Source organism: Chiloscyllium plagiosum, unplaced genomic scaffold (assembly GCF_037043375.1).
Source record: "Chiloscyllium plagiosum isolate Xiang-an unplaced genomic scaffold, Cpla_swu_hap1 HiC_scaffold_53X, whole genome shotgun sequence".
Taxonomy (NCBI): domain Eukaryota; kingdom Metazoa; phylum Chordata; class Chondrichthyes; order Orectolobiformes; family Hemiscylliidae; genus Chiloscyllium; species Chiloscyllium plagiosum.
Window position 1 is genome coordinate 16,997,909 of NW_028270191.1, and position 23,267 is coordinate 17,021,175.

General features: G+C 44.8%; 1 pseudogene; it reads left to right on the plus strand.

Annotated features, from left to right (window-relative positions):
- The first annotated feature begins 5,278 nt into the window (after positions 1 to 5,278).
- Positions 5,279 to 23,267, plus strand: part of LOC148134658 (uncharacterized) — a 47,832-nt pseudogene continuing 29,843 nt past the window's right edge.

Here is a 23,267-nt window from a genome sequence, read left to right on the forward strand (position 1 = left end):
ACAGGAGTGTCAGAGATTCTGTTCACTCTGAGAGCTTGCTCTGAGGGAGCTGGATTTTCCATGTGTAAATAAAGAGTGACATGTTGATGGGATACCAGCCTCTGTGGAGTTATTCCATTGTTTAAATGTTCTTAAATCATCCACAGTTTTTACTTCCATTCACACTGCACAGGAGTTCATTCTAAGGGTTGATCAATCTTTGTGTTAAGGTATCAATCCTAAAATTACCTCACACTGAGTGTGTCCCTTTGTGTACCTCCCACTGTCGAAACTAATACTCCAAATGAATCTTTTCCACATCACATTTTGGATGCCTACATTTCAGCCTTAAAAATCTGGAGTTTGCTGAAATGTTTGGTATAATTCAGACCCCCTCAGACTAGTTATAAGCCACATGGCTCTTCTCTGCACAGCCTCTAGTATTTGATTAATTCCATTGTTTAGTTTTGATCAAAACTAGACACAATTGTCACAAATGGATTTTTAAAACACTAATACATATCTATATATATAGTTACAAGCTATTTTAGAAGTATATTAAACATCCCAACAAGGACGGCTGCTATAATCATGTGACTGGACTTAGCAGTGATTTTCCAGAAGCCTCTCAGAAGCCAAAATCAGCCAGATGATGAACATCTCATGTACCTCCTAATGGGACTGGAATGGGAGGTATTGTGTTCCAATCTGCTTCAGCAACAGAGGAATCTCCAAGAAAAAAAATCCCTACCCTGTAAGAAAATGTACTACCGGCTTTCCACTTCCCCTCTGAAATGGGCCACAAACATTTAGCCATCTTCAATGCAAACCTTTGTCTTGATGGTAACTGTTTCATCTCCACAAGAAGGCTTGGTCACATGACTCCCACAGTTCTGAATCCAATTGCCTCATGTCCACATGCTTTTGAAACAGCAGTCAGTTAAGGAATCAACCTGCTCTGTATGACATCTACCGACAATATCAAAACTTCCAAACTTAGGCTGCAATGGAAAAGCCTCTGACCTGCAAAAAGTATCCAAGAGCTTGAGTTTGTGCTCTCTGCAAGTAATCAACTTTTCTCAAAACTGTGAACCAGAAGATAAAGTTACATACATTGCAAAGTATTTCCTTACATCTAAAAATGTGTGAAATTTACCCTACTTCTGATTTAACATTACAACAATGTTTTTCAGGTTCTTATGAAGTCAGGGTCCACAAATAGAAAGAATGGAGAAAATACACCCACTATTGCTTTAGGAGAAAATGAGGACTGCACACGCTGGAGATCAGAGTTGAAGAGTGTGGTGCTGGAAAAGCACAGCAGGTCAGGCAGCATCCGAGGAGCAGGAGAGTCTCAAATCCTGATGAAGGGCTTATACCCGTAACGTCGAGCCCCCACACTTTTTTTGCAAAGAAGGGGAAAAATGAAATCAGTCTGCTTATAAGTGGTGAGAATAGGAAGTGGTTTGTTTAAAAATTATAATCTTTAACACAGTGCTCAACATGCAAACAGACTGTACAGTTTGATCATATGTAACATCCTTTGGCTGGTAGCTGACAGTTTGGGTAACACTAATCAATATTTGATTGGCTTTGTTGTATGCTGGATCAGACTCCTCAGTGCCCTTAGTTTCTTTCAACTGTATCGTCAAGTACATTTGCTTGCATTTTTCCTTCCTCTATGTAATAGTGTACATTTTACTCCATTAAATTCCACCTGCTATGAATTTATATTGAATTTGGAGAAAGAGGGAGTATATATAAAATGCTCCCTCTTTCTCCAAATCATTTTTAAACCTTTTTGAGGGCTGTAGTAATACTGTCATCCCTATATATATATAAAAAATCTATAGGGATGACAGTATTACTACAGTCCTCGAAAAGGTTAAAAAAACATTTGATTTGATAGTGATGTCTCATTAGTGTACAGTATGCAGGATCGTATTAACTTCAGGTGTATCTTTTTCTCAACAGCATCGAATACAATTGCAGAGAGCAAGCGTTTGGATTGTGTGCTTTTATTCTGAAAGAAAAGCCAATTTGTCAAATGAGAAATGCTTCCATTAAAAAAGTGCTGTCTGAAGACAAGAAAACTGAATCTCCTGTACTTGGGATTTATCGTGCAAGAGTCTGCAAGGTTTCATCTAATTGTATGCCTTTTGTTTTTCAGTTGTGCAGCTTTCAACGCAGACTCCCAGTGGCATACAAATAGCTACATTCAACCAGCTATTAATCTGTCATCCATCTTTTTTTCTATCTATTTTGCTATCTATCTATCCATTCATCTGTTGCAAAATGTTTTACTATTTATCTGTCTGCCTCGTTTACTATTTATCAAACTATTTCTCTCTTTAACTATGTACAAAGCTGTTTTAGGTCTTTCCATTGAGATTTAGCTATCTATCCAGCTAGCTATTTAATTTAGTTATCTGTCTATCTCTCAGGTTTTTTATTTTTCACATGAATCAACCAACAGGTCTGCCTGCAATCCCCATTGTCCATCTCGTGAGCTGTAATTTTCGTCTACCAGTTTATCAGATTTTGAGTTTTCTCATTCTCAGATTATTGCTATTATTTTCCCATGTGCATTAGTTGGAACAAATCCATAAATGTAGCATGTAAATATGCCTGCAAGACAGAAACACCAGAGATTATAATAGGCTTTTTGTGGCATCGCAAATTGCTGTGACTGTTAATTTCTTTCCCTCTCATGTACTTGTACAATTTACCTTAGAATCTTCTTTATTCCCTTTGTACTTAGTATCTTTTGGCACTTTTCTCACTTAGCTCTGAATCTACATCTTCCAGTTTCAGCAAGTACAGGAACAGAAAGTTGTTTGGACAATTATCTCAATCTGAATTCTAGAGCTGACACTGAGTAATGGGTAGTGCCAGGGGAGGCGATATTCACCTCGTAAATATAAATTTTATTCACAGCTTGTTCACAATTTATCTTCAGCTGGGGCCTGCTTGCTCCATTCAGATTCATGTGTGCATGTGTTATGTCTGTTCGAGTCTCTTGGGTGCAGGGATGATGGATGGATGAGAGATTTAGGAGAGAAAGGAATAAGAAGAAAAGGTGGTCTCCCTATGACCCCAAGGTCACAGTTAAAGAGAGAGAAGCACCCTTTTCTTGTCCTTGTTCACAGCTAATGAGGATCACACCTTTGCAATAGCCCCTTTTTCTGAAAACATTCAAGCCTCAAATTTACTGCAGGCAGTATTAATGGATGATAGCTCAACATAGGTTCTGAATGATATTACATCTCTACTCGTTTAGTGTGGGAGCTTATGCATCTAAAATGGATATGTACATGAGATCTTGGAAAAGATTTGTAGCTGAAGTTGTGGATCAGGTTGTCGGTTTGCTTGCTGAGCTGGTGGGTTTGTTCTCAGACATTTCGTAACCATGCTAGGTGACATTATCAGTGAGCCTCCGGTGAAGCGTTGTGTTCTGTCCCGCCTGCTATGTGTGTGTCTTGGCTTGTTCTAGCGGGTGGTATCATTTCCAGTTCTGTTTCTGAAGGTTGGTAAATGGGATCCAGATCTATATGTTTGTTAATGGAGTTGCAGATTGAATGTCAGGCGTCCAGAAATTCCTGCACGTGTCTTTGTTTAGCCTGGCCCTGGGTAAATGCATTGCCCCAGGTGAACTGGTGTCCCTCTTCGTCTGTGTATGGATACTGATGATAGTTGGTCACGTCTTTTGGTGGCTAGTTGGTGCTCCTGGTGGCTAGTTTCCTGCCCGTTTGTCCAATATAATGTTTGTTGCAGTGCCTGCAGGGTATTTTGTATTTAACATTAGTTCTGCCGGCTGTGGGTACAGGGTCCTTTAAATTCATCAGCATTTGTTTCAGTGTGGTGGTAGGTTTGTGGGCTACCATGATGCCTAGGGGCCGGCGGTAGTCTGGTTGTCATCTCTGAAATGTCTTTGATGTACGGTAAGGTGGCTAGAGTCTCTGGGTATGTTGTGTCTTCATGGTTAGGTCCGTTGTGTGGGAATCGGTGGACTATGCTTATCGGGTAACTGTTGTTCCTGAATATATTGTATAGGTGTTTCTCCTTGGCTTCTCGTAGTTCCTGGGTGCTGTAGTGTGTTGTGGCTCATTTAAATAATGTCCTGATGCATCTCCGTTTGTGGGCATTGGGGTGGTCATTGGTGATCTGTTTATATATCTTGTCGTTGAATGTGAAGTGAGTTGTGAGGGACAGGTCCAGTAGTTTGACGATACTGTCCTTGCTGTTGGAGTTGGCACTGTCAGGTGTTTGTATCCCTGGTTTGTCCAGCAGTGAGGCCAGTGCTTATTTAGCTTGGGTGACACTTATTGATGTAAATAGGGCCGTCACATCGAAGGAGACTATGATCTTGTCGTCCTCTACCTTGGTGTCTTTGATGATGTGAAGGAATTCCTGGGTGGAGCGGATGAAGTGGATTGAGTCTTCTACCAGGTGTTTCAGTTTTCGCTGCAGTTCCTTTGCTAGCCTGTATGTCGGTATGCTGGGAACTGAGACTATGGGTCTGAGGGGGACCCCTTGGATATGTACCTTTGGTAATCCGTAGAAGCAGGGTGTGTTGGGTCCTTCTGGTTTCATCCTTTGGGGATCTGTCTTGTTAATTTCACCTGTCTTGTGTAGTTTCCTTAGGGATGTGGTTTTCTAGCTGTGGAGTCCGGTCCATCACCACCTGTTGGTAGGTGTCAGGATCGGTTAGTAGTGTGTTCACTTTTTCATCATACTGTGTTCTGTTCAGGATGACGGTCATGTGCCCTTTGTTCGCAGGTAGAATTACAATATTTCTGTCTTTTCTGAGTCTTTCCAGAGCTTTCCTTTCCAGTGTGTTGAGGGTGTTCCCTTCTTTCTTTCTGCTTAGTGTGGATGCTACCATCTGTCTGATGTCCTACAGAGTATCTTCTGTAAGTCCGTTGTCTTTTAGTGTGGATTCCAGTGCTGCTAGGAAGTCCTTTTTGTCCACATCCCTGCAGTTGTAGTTCAGCTTTCGTACTAGAACAGCTTTTCAGTTTCTGTAAGTGGTCGGTCAGATAAGTTCTTTATCCCAGGTCTCTGATTTATCTGTATTGTTGCTGTGTGTGAGCTTGGTTAGTTTCTCTTGTAGGGCCAGTCCTTTCTTTGTCCTGGTCTGCTGTTGTTTAATGCTGATGGCTTGTTCCAGCATACTTGTCCATTCGTGGTTGATCACGTTAGTGTAGAGTTTTTTGGTGTGAAATTTCTCGTTTGTATTTGTGGAGTCAGTTGTGGACATCATTTCTCATTTCTCATAGCATTCTGCAGCCAATCACCAATGTCAGGACTTACAGCAGAAGCAGTTATGTGGAGATTAGAACAAACAGCCCTTCCCGCAATCCAACCAAAGCTTTGGGTGCGCTATGTGGATGACACCTTTGTCACCATGAAATGCGACAAACTAGGAGAAACCCAAAACACAAACAACATCCTGACTGGTATAAAGTTCACCAAAGAGGAAGAGAACAATGACCGACTCCCCTTCTTGGACGTCATGGTAGAATGCAAAGCCAATAGAGAACTGCAGACCAGCGTTTACAGGAAAGCTACATACACGGACCAGATACTCAACTACAGGAGCAACCATCCCAACACCCACAAACAGAGCTGCATCTAGACAACCACAACATATTGCAGCACCCCGGAACCATGAGAAGCCAAGGAGAAACACCTATACAACATATTCAGGAACAACGGTTACCCGATATGCGCAGTCCACCGATTCCTGCACAACATACCAAAACAGGAAGGGACAACATGCTCAAAGACTCTAGCCACCTTACCGTACATCAAAGACATTTCAGAGATGACAGCCAGACTGCTCCGGCCCCTTGGCATCATGGTAGCTCACAAACCTACCACCACACTGAAACAGCTACTGATGAATTTAAAGGACCCTGTACCCACAGCTAGCAGAACGAACGTTAAATACAAAATACCCTGCAGGGACTGCAACAAACATTATATTGGACAAACGAGCTGGAAACTAGCCACCAGGAGCACCAACTAGCCACCAAAAGACATGACCAACTATCACTGGTATCCAAACACACAGATGAAGAGGGACACCAGTTTGGCTGGGACAATGCATCCACCCTGGGACAGGCTCAACAAAGGGACATGTGGGAATTCCTGGAAGCCTGGCATTCAAACCAGAACTCCATTAAGAAATATATAGATTTGGACCCCATTCACTAACCACTCAGAAACAGAACTGGAAATGATACCACCCACTAGAACAAGCCAAGACACAAAAATAGCAAGCGGGAAGTGGTGGAGGCTGGTACAATTGCAACATTTAAGAGGCATTTGGATGGGTATATGAATAGAAAGGGTTTGGAGGGATATGGGCCGGGTGCTGGCAGGTGGGACTAGATTGGGTTGGGATATCTGGTCGGCAAGGGGGTCTGTTTCCATGCTGTGCATCTCTATGACTCTATGATAGAACACCAAAGCTTCACTAGAGGCTCACTGATGATGTCACCTAGCATGGTGACAAAACGTCTGAGAACAAACCAACCAGATATGCTGAGCAAACCGACAACTAGACATCTGTGTAATAATGGTAGGTAGAGAAACTCCTGGCCAATATGCCATGCAAACAGCAATTTCCTGGCTTAAATGATTAGGACGTTAAACCTGTCTATTATGTGGGCTGGGTTACTTCAGAGAAAATGTTGCTTACAGCCAAAAATACATAGAAAAACAGGAAGATTGCATCCAATATGTATTCAGTGTGGTCTTCCCGATTGACAAAAACTTACAATTGAACAGGACCAATAATTGCATATCTCCATCCAAGTGGATTAAACCAGATGGGAACATTTTCGTATTCTGACACAAGTTTTAGATGATGGCATAAGGAATACAATATGGATTGGTTCCCCTCCTTATGGGGATATAGGGAGGGAGTCAGGTAATCCCCAGCATAAGTCATCAGGCCTCAGGCAAGGGAAGAGGTTGAGAAGATGGGATCTTCATGGTGATCTTAGCTATGCAGACTCTGCATCACAAGCCAGCCATCCAGCCAACTGAGGTAACCAAGGGGCAGAAGGTCAGAGCACAAATCAGCCTGGGAACACTCAGCAGGCAGCTAAAGATCAGCATAGGCAGAATCTGAGGAACAATGTAGAGATTAACTCTTTTATGTTAGGAATAGCTCAGGGTAGACAAAAACAAGAATGTAGCAGACCAGGTGAAATACAAAGGGATCGATTCTAACCTCAAAATCAACTGGTCATGGGGTGGTAACAGCCTTAAAATTAGATTGCAAAATTTATAGTTCCATTAACACTGATTATTATCAGAGCTGAGCAAAGTCTTTGAAAGGTCTTTTGAATCAGGTTTGTTTGTGCAGAAATCACACAATGTCATTGGCGATAGAATTAAAATGGTTCTTGTAAGCTTTAAATTATTTTGGGGGAGCCTGAAGGAGCAGGGTGTACTTCTGATCACCACAAAGATACTGCAGGGTGTTGCCAGTTCAGATTTTGCACCAACCCACAGGATCTACCTGCATCAACCAAATACAATGGCTGTCTCAGGGTTCCCAGTTGGTTAGTCAGCTACTCAAAAGTCAAAATCTACATGAATTTCAGGAGGGGGAGTGTTTTGGAAGGGAGTTGATTACCCTCTTGCCTTCTAGAATGAAGAAAATAAATCTTTTTTTCTTTGCTAAACAAAGTTCATTTAATCACAGTCATTAGCAGTGTCCAGGAAAAAGAATTCCAATATGATTCCGTCCAAAAGCACTCCACTATCCACTCAAATGGGATGCATCACAGATTAGGCTGCATAGTTTGAATTCACTCAGAATGTCCTGACAAAACAATTCTTCATCTTCATTATCATACTGTCATCAATGTATCGTATGACCATCTCCAGTGATAGGATAGGGACTAGATTCCAAAGTAATGCTCACTACTCTGTTCAATGTCTTCCTCTTTCCCAAACAGTTTGCTATGATCTGTGGATCTGTTCTTCCTTTTGATAACATAATCAGGCTACTATTAGATTAGCCAACATTCCCCAAATCATTTTTTGGACATTGTAATAACATTACTTTACGCTCCTCCATTACTTTTGATAGTTTGGATGGAATAGCTAAAGGCTGGAAACTGAGGTTTGGGGTTTTTATGGGTTGAACTCACTGCTTTAATGCATCACAAGCAATCTATGTAACTTTGATGATGCTTATAAGGTCAAGATGTGGAGGTGCTGGTGTTGGACTGGGGTGGACAAAGTCAGAAATCACACGACACCAAGTTATAGCCCAATAGGATGAAGGGGCATGTGATTTCAAATAAATCTGTAGGACTATAACTTGGTGTTGTGTGACTTCTGACTTTATAAGATCAAAAAGCATTGAAGCAGATGTTTTATGGAACAGTTAGTGCCAGATCATTTGACTAATGGGCTGTAATGTTTACTCATAAAAACCTAAGACGCACAGGCTCAACTCAACTAGCTCACCCCACATACAGTGAAGTACCTAAGCAGCATCACATCCAGCCTCTAGACGGGTATCCCAGACAAGAATTATATCATGCTTCTTTTTGAAGGAAACTAATATTCAATTACAAATAATTTGTGCTAGGCTTTGCCGAAGAGCAAAGGTCCCCAGTGACCATCCCGCTCTTTCAATCAATATCATCAGAAACAGATTCACTGGTAAGTTTACTGTTTAAGAGACCTTGCTGTACAGAAATTGGCTGGCATGTTTCTTCATAGAATAACATTTCAAAACATTTAAATTAATGCAAAAATCTTTGAGCGGTTACAAGGACATGATATATAGCTTTATATGAATTCAAGTTATTTTTATAAGATGCACAATTCTAGCTCCATTAACTGATCTTCATTCATGATGAAGAAATTTACATGTGTCTTTATTCAGTTCAGATGTGTTGACTGGAGAGCCTAATAAGAAGGTTAGAAAGCCCTTGGAAATTGATTACATGGAAAGCAGCAGACAATTCAATTGATTGGGTAGCAGGAAATGTGAACTAATGTTAAGTCATTATCTGAAGCAAGTATTAAATTCCAAAAACTGAAGGCAGTGGGAAGACAGGTGGGGAAGAGGTACAGGGAAGTGGCAAAATAATAACTTCCACTGCTATTTGGTCTTCCTGTAGAAGAAAAAAATGTCTCTGAGCATCTTGCAGAATAGAAGAAAGAAAAAGTTGGACAGAGAAACAAGGGGGACAAAAAACATGGGGAGATGAAAATATAGGACTGGATTTTAACTCCAATGTGGCAAACTTGGTTAAGCAAGTGGCCCCAGCCCATCCAGGTGCGGTAGTATGGTTCAAGGGTTTGAAAGGGTTAATGCTGAGGAGTACCTTAAGCACTGGCCAATATGATGATATCATGTGGGCTTGGTGAAAGAACAGCTTAGGGGGAAGAGCTACTAACTGAGTCTTACTCATAATCTCTGAAACAATGGGTGGAATCTTATAGAGGTCTGAGTAATGTGGGCTCAGCCAACATTTGTAGCAGAACCAGACAAGAAGTCCACCAAGGCTGATATGTTTTGATCTCACTCCATCTTTTATGCATTTGACAAGTGGTGTGCCAAGATTCTCGCTCGGCAATGGGGAGTTATTCATGAAGCAGGATTATTCACCTTGTTGATGGCCCAACTCGCCTCATTAATATTCACCTTTCTATCTTACCAAACTCAGCAAGCAAGTTAGATGTCAAGAAAACTCCACATGGAAAGCAGAGCGGGAACCGACACATTCAGCTCATCAATTACTTTGAATGATCTCCAAGTGCATTTGGATATAACAGCAGCTCAGGGCACAATCCATGGGCACCAGCCTCACGCACCCCTCACAAAAAGACATTGACACCTGGCATCTGCCAACCCATTAAGATCTTCATAGCACCTCTCCAATATACTGGCAGACTGCTTAGGAAGTACAGACTTGCACTGCAGGGCACATTGTAACTAGTTTTGAAAGGCTGCAGCAGGGACACCTTGCACTTAGGGACAGGCACACAGCTCACTCTCTGGACCAGGTTGCATCTCAAGGCTGCTCGTTCGTTGAATTAGTGCTCACTTACTTAGCGCCTACCTACATGCTCACAGCTTCTCTGCATTGCTTTCCCTTGCCCTGGGTGCCCATCTGTTAGCACATTGGCAATGCAGCTGGAACCAGAGGCTATCAGTACTGCCATATTGATGTGCTCTTTTGCACAGACACACAGGTGGGCTGTTTGTCAGTTGGGATCTGTCCAAGGTGAGCAGGGTGGAGGCCATCTTGATTTACAGCACCAAGATGTCAATCTAACACCTAAAGCATATGCAAGATGCCTGTGCAGCAAATACAGCATGTTTAATCAACCAAATGGCTGTGTTGGAAACTGGCGGCAGCCAGTCCTCAGTCCAGTAGGTCAGGGAATCCAGGATCTAGTCAGGGGAACAGTCCGCACACAGTCCAAAGCCTTCACCACGGTCAGTTGCCTGCTTGGCACAGTTAGGGGATCTGTCCCAGCCCTATAAGGCCAGGACCAGCACTCAGGGGAATTGTTCATCGTCAGTCAAGTGAGCTGCAAACACAGCAGTCAGGATCTGGTTATCCAGGGGCTGCTCATCGAAGTTGGTCACAGTTCTGGGGTGAATACAGTTTTGGGATTCTGCCTGTTCATCTTTCAGGAAGGTTGAAGAATGACGCCTGTAGGTGAAAATTGGCAGGGAAGTGTGCTCAACCTTGACTGGCAACTTATGTCACCGATGATTGTTCTGAAACTGAAGAACCTCTTCTGCTCCTTCTATTGCTATTTTAGGTCATTTCCACCAAGAGTCTGACGTTTAGTTACTGATGGGACCTTGGTTGCTGGGGCTACCTTTGGAAAAAAGCATAGAAGCAGCTGTGGCCTACCATGGAGGATAAGGAGCACCCAGCTCAGGGAGAGATCAGGGAGATGCAGGGTCCCTCAGGATGTGTGAGGTGCGCAGGAGGGCCAGCGTTTTCCCACCCCAACTCCATTTCCTGAGGATGAGCAGGCTCTGTAAGTCCCAGGACACTGGGACTGCATTTTGCTGGATTCTGGAATGGGACCTGAAACCTACAGGAATTTCTTTCTGGCCTGCAGGCTATCCTTTTCTAGTGGTTGTGAATACTAATACCATCTCTGCAAGATCACACCGGTTCATTTTATTTCTCCATGATGAGGTGGTTGTTAGTCAGGGTAAGATTTGGGAACATAGTTGCCTTCCTCCATCTGCAGGGTGCCATCGGCTGCACGCACGTGGCACTATGCTGTGGAGTTCATCAACAGGAAGGGATTCCATTCCACTCCTTTCATGTTCAGGTGATCTGTGATCACCATTCCCACTTCCTGGAAGTGTCTGCCCACTACCCTGGCAGCTGCCCCAACTCCTACATCCTGAGCGCTCCCAGATATCTGATGTGCTTGACGGTCCAGGAGCATTGCAAGGCTGGTTACTGAGTTGCAAAGGCAGCACTCCCTTTCATTGTTTATTCACTGTGCACACTTCCAAGGTCTGTGTGTGTGTCAGTGGCTTTCAAACCCAGAAGTCAATATGCTGGCATGCCAATCAGCATGCACAGAGCCTCAGAGCAGACAGAACATTGTACAAGGGCTACCCACTGCAACCATGGCTCATGACACCATTGTGCAGAGCACAGGTTTAGTATCGCCCATGTCTCAACCAAGGCCATAGTAGAGCACACTATAGGGCTGTTGAAGATGCAGTTCTGCTGCTTGGACTGGTCTGGGTTGGGGGGAGCTCCAATATAGTCCAGACAGACTTTTTAAAAATTCATTCATGGAATGTGAGCATCACAGGCTGGGCCATCATTTATTGGCCATCCTGAGTTGCCCCATGAGAAGGTGTGGTAAGCTGTCTTCTTGAACCACTACAGTCCACATGCTGTAGGTAGACCCACAACTTTGTTCGGGAAGGAATTCAAGGATTGTGATCCAGTGACACTGAAGGAACAGCAACATATTTCCAAGTCAGGATGATGAATAGTTTGGAGGGGAACTTGTAACATCATCCTGACGTGCTGTGCTTTGCATAATTGGAGCAAGCAATGAGGTGATGTAACAAATGTTGAGGGACTGAGGGAACAGGAGCAGTCTTCTGAGGAGAGGGATAAGAACATTGAGGAGGAAGAAGCTGTCATTGTCCATGATAGAATTCAGCTACATTAAGTGCTCCAATCCAGACAGAACCTCATTGACACCCACCTCCAATAGATAAGAGCTGGGTGCAGCAGATCATTGTGGATTGTTAGTTATGATGCCAACATCTGGTTTGCATTGTTCACTTCTGCTGGCTGTAAATAAAAGCTCATGTTTGGAATTGTCCAATGGCTGGCCTGTGTGTGATGTCCCCCTACTTGACAATGACAAGTTAAAGGTTTCCTGTGGGCTCTGGGGACAGAATCGCAGTGACTTAGAAGGGGAGTTTAGACAGAATGTAGCTAAGGACAGGTAAACCGTATGGCCTGGTGGTTAAACAGTATTGAGGAGGAGAATGGATCGATATGTGGGGGGAGTGTCACCAATGCCAGCTGTATGCTGTGAACAGTATGCCTTTGTGGCTGTTGTGTCATTATGTTGCTGGTGAGGAACATGTGTCCAGGTGCACAGTGGTCACACAAAGACGGCAGGGGTGCAAGGGATGCCAGTCTTTCAGCAGAGATCTGCTGAGTGGCAAGTCGTACTGGGAATGGTATGGAGTTTGACGCCATAGGTGCCAGATAGGTAGTCAATACAACAGTTTGGTTAAGATACAGCAAGAGAGCTTGCTCGGCCTTGTGGAAACAAATCCCCAAACACCTGAAGCTACTCACACTCAGCCAAGAAAACATAATTAGAAATCAGTCCAATATCTATCGCATCAGTGTAACTTGTATTTAGTTGCTATTATGCAATAAACTACATCATGTCAAAGACAAGAGCCTCTCCTTGTCAGAAGATCAACGGATTTTCCTCTGTCACGCTAGACCAAACAGATCCTGTAGCCCCAACAAGGAAAGAGAATAGTGGCAGCAAATCTACCAGAGAGCTCATACAACATGATAAGCAGTGGTGAGAATTCATCTTACAACAGTAGTGCGACTGCTTAGCCAGTTTTCCTAGCTAGCCTTCATTAATAAGCTTCTTGTGGACTAGCTACCAAAACAGCTGTGAGGTCGGAAAGAAGCAGATGTTAAAATTGGGCAGCAAGAGCTGCCAAATGACAACTATCCGTGCCACCAAGTAATTGCTCCCTGAGCGAAATCCCAGTTGGTGGTGAAGGAGAAGTGGGATGTGTAGCTGGCGGAAGACATAGGAGGCCTAAGATTTTGTTTTGGGTCTTGGAGGAATACATAAGTATTTTTTGAAGTGTTTCAAACATATCCTTCTGGACTTCTTCTGGCCTTGGCTTCTATTCTTGAGAGTTTCGGCCTACTGAGGAAACCACCTCCTTCCCCGACTCAGATTCCAATTTAAAATGGCAGACCGAGTTCCAGTTATGTAATCTGCTTTGTGGGGGAGAAAGGAAATGGTAAGTCTTCAATTAACTTCAGATGTCTCCTGTTTTGTTCCCTCCAAAGTGGTTAAAATTGACACTGCAGTTAAAAAAAAGCATTTTAAGGAGAAAGCAAGAGGAAAGTATTCAAACACGAGATTTGAAGTCAAAATGCCAAATTATTCCACGGGTTCTGGAATAGTTGGAATGCTGTTAAGGAACAGGGCACATTTTTGCTCCTGCACTGTCTGTGAGCTTGGAGCTTTCATATGAGCCATGTGCTTGTTCAGGACCATCGCATCTTTATATATCAAATTTTATATGTCACTGGCCCTGCCTCGCATCGGCCATGCCTCTTACCCATGGAGGGCCATTCCTGAGATTCCTACACCAAACTTCGCCCCCTGAAGTAAACTATCTCTCTCGTTTAGCGGAGTCTAGTTTCTGGCATTGAAGCTCCTGATGCCATTTCACCCCTGCCTGCCAGGCCCTGGAAGATCAGACCTAACCTGGTGCAGAGCCTTCTCCCCATTAGCAACTATGCTGGAGCTATCCCTGTAGCTGCATGAGGGGTGGTCTTATAATCAAATTGGAACCGGGACACTTCGGTATCTAGTGAAACTGTAGGCTGTTTATTTAAGCCTGCCTTCAAAGTTTGGGTAGCTGTTTCTGCCAGACTATTGGATGATGGATGGCTTAGAGCTGTCCTTACCACGTTGAATACTATTCAACTTTAGGAAAGACACAAATTCCTTGCTGGTAAACAATGGCCTGTTACCTGTGACCAACACTTCTAGGAGTCTGTGTACTGCAGAAGATGCTTGCAGGTTTTCTATCATCATCCCTATGTTTGACAAGTAAACTCTACGCACATCCAACCACTTAATGTTCTTAGTCATTGTGGATGCCCACTCTAAGCCCATGAAAGGACCTGCATAGTCAACATGTAAGCAAATCCAGGTTTACCCAGCCATTCCCATAAATGGGGAAGCTGCTGGCAGTAATTTTTGCCCTTGTTAGCACCTGGACACTGCCCCACCAACACAGCGATCCTGGCCACCCGACATAACTTCTCACAACACCTTCACTTTGGACATCCCAGATGACCCTGGTGGAGTTCAGCCAATATCTGGTGGTGACCTTTGCTTGGGACAATCACCCTTGCTCCCCATACTAATGACATCCTCTACGGAGATCTGGTTTTGATTCTGGTTGTGACAACCTGTTGGTTTCCTCCATCCCCACCAGCGGTTTCAGTTTTGTCAGGACTGGATCTTTCTGCATCCAAAGTCTGATAGTGTCAGCTGTGACTGGAAGGGTGCCTAGAAAATTTTAAAAGTTACGGACTGTTCCAGTGACAGTACCATCAGTGGTGTATGTGCCAATGGGAGGCGGCTCAATGCATCCACATGCACTACTTGGCCTCCTGGACGGTGTTCCAAGTTGTATTTATATGCACTTAATATTACAGCCCACTGCTGAACTTGGCCTGAAGCTATGGGCAGCACTATCTTGTCCTCTTTAATTAGACCTAGCAGGGGTTTGTGGTCCATTATTATTACAAATTCACATCCGTAAAGGTATTGGTGGAACTTTGTCACACCAAATATGACCGTCAAACCTTCCTTCTCTATCTGGATGTATTTACACTCTGCTTTAGCCAAAGTCACATCCCACTCTTGTCATACTGAAATAACTCCACAGAGGTTGGTATCCCGTCATCAAGTCACCCTTTATTTACAAGTAGAGAGTCCTTGACACTGATCCAGCTCCCTCAGAGCCAGCTCTCAGAGTGAACAGAACCACTCCTGTTTATTTTTAAAAACTTTTTTTATTATTCATTACCCCCACACTACTGCCTAACTGTGGTAGCGCTTATTTTTTTTTCCCTGAGTACCCATGTTGTGTGTGTGTATGTGTAGGTGTGAGACACAGTGAAAGACACAAAGTGCACGAATCTTTATTCAAATTTCCACCACCAGGAAGAAAGGAAACACCCGGGTGGCCAGTGACAAGCACTGCCCTTCACATCAAAGGGCAATGCTGTGTGATCAAACAGTGAAAGGAGGGCAGGGATTAAATCAAAACAGAGTTGGAGGGGGAAATAATGCACTCCACTCCCTGCGGCGCCCACCTCTCCCGGAGACTCCGGTTTATAATATTTTATTAAACAAACTACAAACCTGTTTACAGAAAAACAGTTAACATGTACAGCTGTATACAACAGCAATTTTACAAGGGAGGGGAGCAGCAAAGCTAGGCCCCAAGCCTACTGTTCAACCAGTTTACAGGGAAATAAGGACAAACCACAATTCCCAGTTTCAAATATAAAAAGACAGCAACAATGACCGTTATACATAAGACAATCCAGTTACATAATAAAAATGTAGACAATACAGACCCAGCAAGCCCACGAGCCTCCCACCTTCCGACCACTCTAAGGCAGCCCGCCCCTACACACCTTCCGGCTCTCGGTCCGCCCTGACACACTTTTCTACCACCTCTAGGACAGCCCACCCTGGTACCCGCCTGGGGTGACAGCGGTCAGGACAGCCTACCCACCTTCCGGCTTCAGTAACCACCCTCAGCACCTTTCGACCACCTCTGGGACAGCCCGCCCCGGTACCTGTCTGGGGTGACAGCGCTGAGGACGGCTACACGCCTTCTGGCTCTCGGTCTGCCCCTATGTACCATTGGGCTCTCACCCACCCCGTTGCGCCTCTGACCAGTGGGCTACCCTGGCACACCTTTCGGCCACCTCTAGGACAGCCCGTCCCCTTCCCTGGGACGACAGCGTGTAGGGTAGCCCACAAGCCTTCCGGATCTCAGCCCGCCCCTACGCACCTTCTGGCTCTCGGCTGCTCTGACACCTTTCGACCACCTCTAGGACAGCCCGTCCAGAGTACACCTTATCGGGACGACAGTGCTCAGAACGGCCTACCCACCATCTGGCTGTTCTCTGTCTGGCTTGCCCCACGATAGTAGTGTTGTCCCAGTCGAATTCATGTTGCTTGTTGTCTGCGTGTGTGTTCGACTGGGACAACACTACTATCGTGGGGCAAGCCAGACAGAGAACAGCCAGGGAATTCCTAGAGGCATGGCATTCATCCACAAACTCCATCAACAAACACATCGACCTGGACCCAATATACCAACCACTACAGCGGACAGCTGAAACTGACAACCGGAAGCGGCAGGGACAGACCACTATAAACACCGGAGGAAACATCAAAGAAGCGCTTCGCAGGAGGCTCCCAAGCACTGATGATGTCGCCTAGCCAGAGGACGAAACGTTTGCAACAAAAACTTTCAGCTCGGCGAACAGAACCACAACATATGGAATCCATTTCCAGGAAGAGTCCACTCCAGTATACAATGTGCAATGTCAGAATTAGAGTCCACTCCAAACTGCAGAGTCCGTTGCTAAAAACAAAGTCTGCAACCAAGGGCAGAGTCCACTCCTGGAGGCAGCAAATGCACACCCCACAGCACCTAGGTGTTCAGCCTTCATGGAGTCCTGGCCCAGCCTTGGAGAGCCAGGCCCACTCACAGGAACACAGTACAGGTGCAGTTAACTCACGGGTTTAGTCCACTCCTGAAGGAAAGGTCTTCTCCCAAACTCCAGGATACAGCAACTGCTCACCTCCCAGCGCACACACAGGTGTTCAATCTTCAGAGGCCTAGTCCCAGGGCTAGGCCTCCCCACAGGAACAGCTCCTCTGGTGAAATGTATGTCTTCCACAAGGGCTCAGTCCAAAACACCAAAAACAGTGAAGACACTTACACAAAAAACAAAGGAAACTAAAGTCCAAGGGCTAAGCCCTACCACAAAATTAACATTGTCCTTTTCTCGAAAAGAGTAACACACAGGCTGTAACCAGCCAGTGAAACAACAGTCCCCTAATGAGAACTGAGCTACACCTGAAACACATTATGCGCATCAGGAGTTTAACAATCAGTCCTCACTAAAAGGAATGCCAGTTAACAAACTGGCTAAATAATTCAGCCAGTTCAGGAATCAGGTTTCCCCCTCCCAAAAAAAGGAAGCAGAAACTAACAGTAACATACTGACTGTAACACCAGCCAGCACAGAGTCAGTTCCTAAACTGAGAAGACTCTGAATCTCCTGTTTATATCAGTCAGCCAGGGCTTTCCTGATTGGACCAGGTTAACAGTAACAAACTGACTGTAAAACCAGCCAGCACAGAGTCAGTCCCCTAAACTGAGGAGACTCTGAATCTCCTGTTTATATCAGTCAGCCAGGGCTCCCTGATTTGACCAGATTAACAGCCCCAATTAGGGAACTCATATTCTATGAGGTCCACCTGTCTGACCTCGTTACAATCACCACACCCACATGGTGAGTGTCCTTCATTATACTGGTAAAAGTGGTCAATTAACTGGCTTACTTAGCTGCCCACCACCAGTTGGGTTTCGCTATTGTTAGTCCCTCAGCAAGAGGATACTGGGAAGCCTTTGGGATGCCTTCTGCCACCAGTTTTATGAGATCCCCAGCCTGCATCCAGAAGGCTGGTAAAATCTAACCCATGGTAGCTGCAAGTTGTAACTTGTGAATAGTACAAGTCAACATAATGTTGGAGATGTTGATCTTCAAGACAATAAAGGTATGGATTAAAGTCCTGACTGTGGTAGGGAAAGATAGGGGCATTTTTTAAATGAGCTCTGGAATTGGTGTGAGGAAGAAATTCCAGCTTGTGCATTGACCTATATATTTAACCTGAGGTAACTCCTGAGCAGGTTGATACAGTCAAGGCTAGAAGTCTGGATTTGTTGCTAGGAATCAAAAGAATAGTTTATCAACATGAAAGTAGAGTAAATTACAACTCATCCAAGTCTTCATGCCAGACAGGTAGTTAGAATCATAGACAGAGGCACAAAGTTAAAACTGAATTTTAAGAGAGTACATTTGCTAGGCCTTTTCTAGTTACACCAAAAGACCGAAAGATAGAAGAGCAGAATTAGGCCACTCAGCCCATCAAATCTGTTCTGCCATTCTATTATGGCTGATATGTTTCTCAACCCCCTCCTCCTGCCTTCTCCCCATAACCCTTGATCCCCTTAAAAATCAAGAATGTATCTATCTCTTTCTTAAATACACTCGATGACGTGGCCTCCACAGCCCACTGTAGCACAGGTTCACTACCTTCTAGCTGAAGAAATGCCTCTTCATTTGAGTTCTAAAGGGTCATCCTTCACTCTAAGACTCTGCCCTCAGGTCCTAGTTGGAAGCATCTTCTCCATATCCACTCTATCCAGGCCTCTCCGTATTCTTTAAGTTTCAATCAGATCTCCCCTCATACTTCTAAACTCCATCGAGGACAGACCCAGAGTCCTCAAATACTCCTCGCGTGACAAGCTCTTTATCCCCAGGAACATTCTTAGAAGCCTTCTCTGGACCCCTTCCAAGGCCAACACAACCTTCCTTAGATACAGGGCCCAAAACTGCTCACAATTTTCCAAATGCAGTCTGACCAGAGCCTTATATAGCCTCAGCAGTACATCTCTGCTCTTGTATTCTAACCCTCGCAAAATGAATGCGAGCACTGCATTTGCCTTCCTAACTGCCAACTGAATCTGCATGTTAACCCTGGGAAAATCCTGAACTAGGACTCCCAAGTCCCTTGGTGGCTTAGATTTCTGAAGCCTTTCCCCATTTCGAAAATAGCCTATGCCTCTACCTACCAAAGTGCATAAGCTCACATAAACTGACATTGCATTCCATCTGCCACCTCTTTGCCCACTCGCCTAGTCTGTCCAGGTCCTTCTGCAGCCTTCCCACTTTCTCAACACTACCTGTTCCTTCATCTATCGTTGCGTCATCTGCAAACTTCACAACAATACCCTCAGGTCCTTCATCCAGATCATTAAAGTATAACGTGAATAGTTGTGGTCCCAACACTGACCCCTGGGGATATTCAATAGTCACCAGCTGCCAACCTTGAAAATGACCCCTTTATGCCCACTCTCTGCCTTCTGCCAGTCAGCAAATCCTCTATCCATGCCAGTACTTTGCCCTAACACCATTAGCTCTTTTCTTATTGAGCAACCTCCTGTGCCCCACCAGTCAAAGGCCTCCTGGAAATCCAAGTAGATCATGTGGACTGGCATTCCTTTATCTAACTTGCTTATTAAGATTTCAAAGAATTCTAACAGATCTGTCAGGCATGCCCTCCCCTTGATGAAGCTATGCTGACTCAGCCCCATTTTAACATGCACTTCCAAGTACTCCACAATCTCGTTCTTAATATTGCACTCTAAAATCTCACTAATGATTCAGGTCAGGATAACTGCCTATAGTTTCCCATCTTCCCTTCCTTCTTAAACAGGGGTGTTACAGGTCCAGGTTCCAGATGTTACAGGTTATGTACTAAGGGCAAGAATTACTTCATAGAAAGGATGGGTAGTATCTAACAGTAATCAGGGCCAGAGTGGGCTTTTAGATTAATCACAAGCCAGGAATTTTCAATATCCCCACACCACTCCTTCCACCCCTGCCTGCTCCCACTTCCCTACTCCTCCACCACCCCATTTGGACTGGGTTTTTGTTCTGTTTTGCCTCACCCCAAGACATTGCGTGGCTTTGAGGTCCAGTGATGAATGCGTATTTAAATTTGATGATATCACAGTTGACTGGGATGGGTTAGATGTGACTGGTTGATAGGGGACCTTTGCAATCAATTAAGACTCTTGTGAAAGGTTCCTCAAATTCTGGAATAGGTATTAAAGGTGTGGATTTTATTACTGCCTGTGTGTTTCCAATTACCTGACATGTATGACATGTTTGGCAAAATTCACCTACAACCTTGTGCACTCCAGGCCAGTAAAAAATGTCCTTGTATTTTAGCCTGTATTTTCCTCACTCCTAAATGACCTCCAAGTGGTAGCTCATGTGCCACTTGCAACACCCCCTTTCTATACCCCACTGACAATATGATTTGATGAATTTCTGCCCATTTCTCATCTGTCTGAATATGCGATGGTCTCCATTTCCTCATTAAGACATCATTTTTCAGTTAATTCAGGGATACATTCTGATTCCTATTATGGATATGCCTTTTGATACAACTGCTTTACATTTTCATCTTTCTGTTGTAACTCAATTAATTTAGCTGAGCTAAAAATATTTGCATGATCACCTATTGGCTCCTACTTGTCATATTCTCCCCCCTCAGCGTAGGTGGAAGCACCTTACTATTAGTAACCATCACGAAATTCCCAGGATATAGATGTCATATTCACATGCAGTTGTGCACCTGGCCAAGTGCTGTCAGTCTGGAGCTACCCTGTCCAGTTTGTCTTTATTTGTCCTGGATGTGGCAGACAAGGGAAAATTGGTGCCTTGCATGCGGACAGGGATCTGGAGATCCTGGTGGTTGGGTTTGTGCAGAAGAGGTCCTTCCCCTTTCCCATAACAACAGACCCTGCCAGCCTGGTCCAACCTTGCCACCAATGTTCACTAGAAGTTGCAGGATGTTGAAACTGTTGGGAGTTTCCGTGCACACTGATCGGCATGCCAACACAATGACCTCCACATGTGCAGTTCACTGCTGTGCATGGACCTTGGAGGCTTAAAGATAATTACAGACCACGGTGATTACCAGCCATGCCAGTGTGGTCTCTATAGCTTGCGAGAAATACTCAACAATGCTACAAGAACTGACCTCTGCTCTGCCAGGGTAAGTGCCATGATCTTCTCTCTGTTACCAAAGCTCATGATCCATCCTCATTACAAGCAACTTCCCTCACTCACTTTCATCCTCTCCCCCTCAGACTTTGAACCCTGCATGGAGTCTGTGTTGCCTACTCACTCACTCGGGACACCTCATCCCCTTACCCCTACCTGCACTCACACTATCAGCTTTTCCAGATACTTCCATCTCGCTCAATCCCTCCCTTTATCTGCACCGGTGCCATTTGGACCATGCTGCCTCTGGCATGTGAGAGCCTAGCTGCCTCCATTGTCAGGTCGATAGCTGCCATGAAGAGCCAACTCTGGCATGCTCAGTGTCTGCTGAGTCCATGCACAGACCTGCACTCCTTTGCTCCAGCCATTGATGCTCAGTGCCAGCAACCCTCTTCTCAAGACATTCCAGAGGTGGCCTGGCCTTCCAACACCAGTGCACCGACCATCCTCATTCCTGTGGAAGTTCAAGCCAAGGAAGGTGCACCCACCTTTAGGCATGATTCACTCAGCAGGTCTGTCCTCTCAAGACACAAATGCCCCAGCGTCACCTGAACAAAAGTCCAACTGTACTCCACTATAGGTCAGGTTTCCTCCACCCCAGGACTGCACCAAGATATAGTGGGAGGGAAAGGCAGAATGAGACCTTCTGAGAGCACATTGGTGGCACTTCATCATCAATATGTTCTCACTTTTGTAAATATGTGCTCACTTTTCTTCATCAGCTGGGTGAGTGAATGTCTGTTTACCTGCAACATTGAAGATACAAAACCTAGCCATTCTTAGCCCTACACAAAATGTTATTGTCCAACATGTGAAGTGAGCAGGGTATGGGAACTTAGCTGGCTACTTTTGCAACTAGTATGGATCCTTCCAGGCTGCAAGCCATTACTTGTGCATCACACATCAGTGGGATTGATTCCTGCTGCTGCATGATGTGGTCAAGAACACTTGAAGCCATGATTTGTAGTCCATAAAGTAGGTTGCTGACCCGGGTTCATGGAGTACGGAATGCTTGCAGGTTTCTTTCCTCTATGCTATATGGGTGTCTGTTTTATGCTTTTGCCCTTTGAAGGACTTCACAATACGTGACAGCGAAGCCTCTGCTCCCACAGAACAATACCCTTACACTGCCTTCTGTGGCTGTGATGGCAGTCATTTTCATCTCCAATAAGCACTTGCAATTTCATGCTATTTGATGGAAGGAAACTGCAGTCACACAATGAGACTCAAGCTCAGCCTCTTACTCTCTGTGAACCCCTAAATGTACACTTTCCCTTCTTGGTAGTCCGCTCCAGAGATATTATCAGCTTTGAAATCCCCATGTTCCCATCCAATCTGCTTATCTAACTGTTTTTACCCCGGGCTCCAGGCATATCCCCTGAATGGAAATGGGGGTTGCTGGCCATTGATGAACCCTGGCCACTGCATTACACTTTTCCCGACCGTGCTTGAATGCCACTGCTCTTACATGCTGAGTTGCTGCCCTTTACAATATGATTCCCTCTGCTTCCCAGCAATCCCCACAATTGAGTTCCCTTGCTACCCTCCTGCAGCAGTGGGCCCTGATAACCCCCTCTTGACTTATAGTGGACAGACCTTCAGAACTGACCATAGCCTACCCCCTCGATTGACTTGGATCACAGCCCCAGCCGATGATTAACCAGACCCTAGATTGGTCTCAATTCGGCTCCCCAACTCCCCTTGACTCCCCAGACTGGATCCGTTGGACCTACAGAGCTGACTGTAGCCCACTCCCTCAAACTGTAGAGGTATGAATCCCATATCCCTGACCATCCCAAATGGCTGACTGATCATGGCCAAGCCTTTGACTTGCTGCGCTGAGGCCCCCAGATGACAGGGTGTTTCCCTTGAACTGACTGAGGACTACTCCCTTTAGACTTTGAGACATGGCCATTTGGTTGATGCTCATGCAATATGTTTGCCATGTAAACTGCTGGCTCATGCTGCAGGTATAACATTGACGTAGTATAGTGGCAGGCTGCAGATTAGAGTGGTGCTAGAAAAGCACAGCAGTTCAGGCAGCATCCGAGGAGCAGGAAAATCGACGTT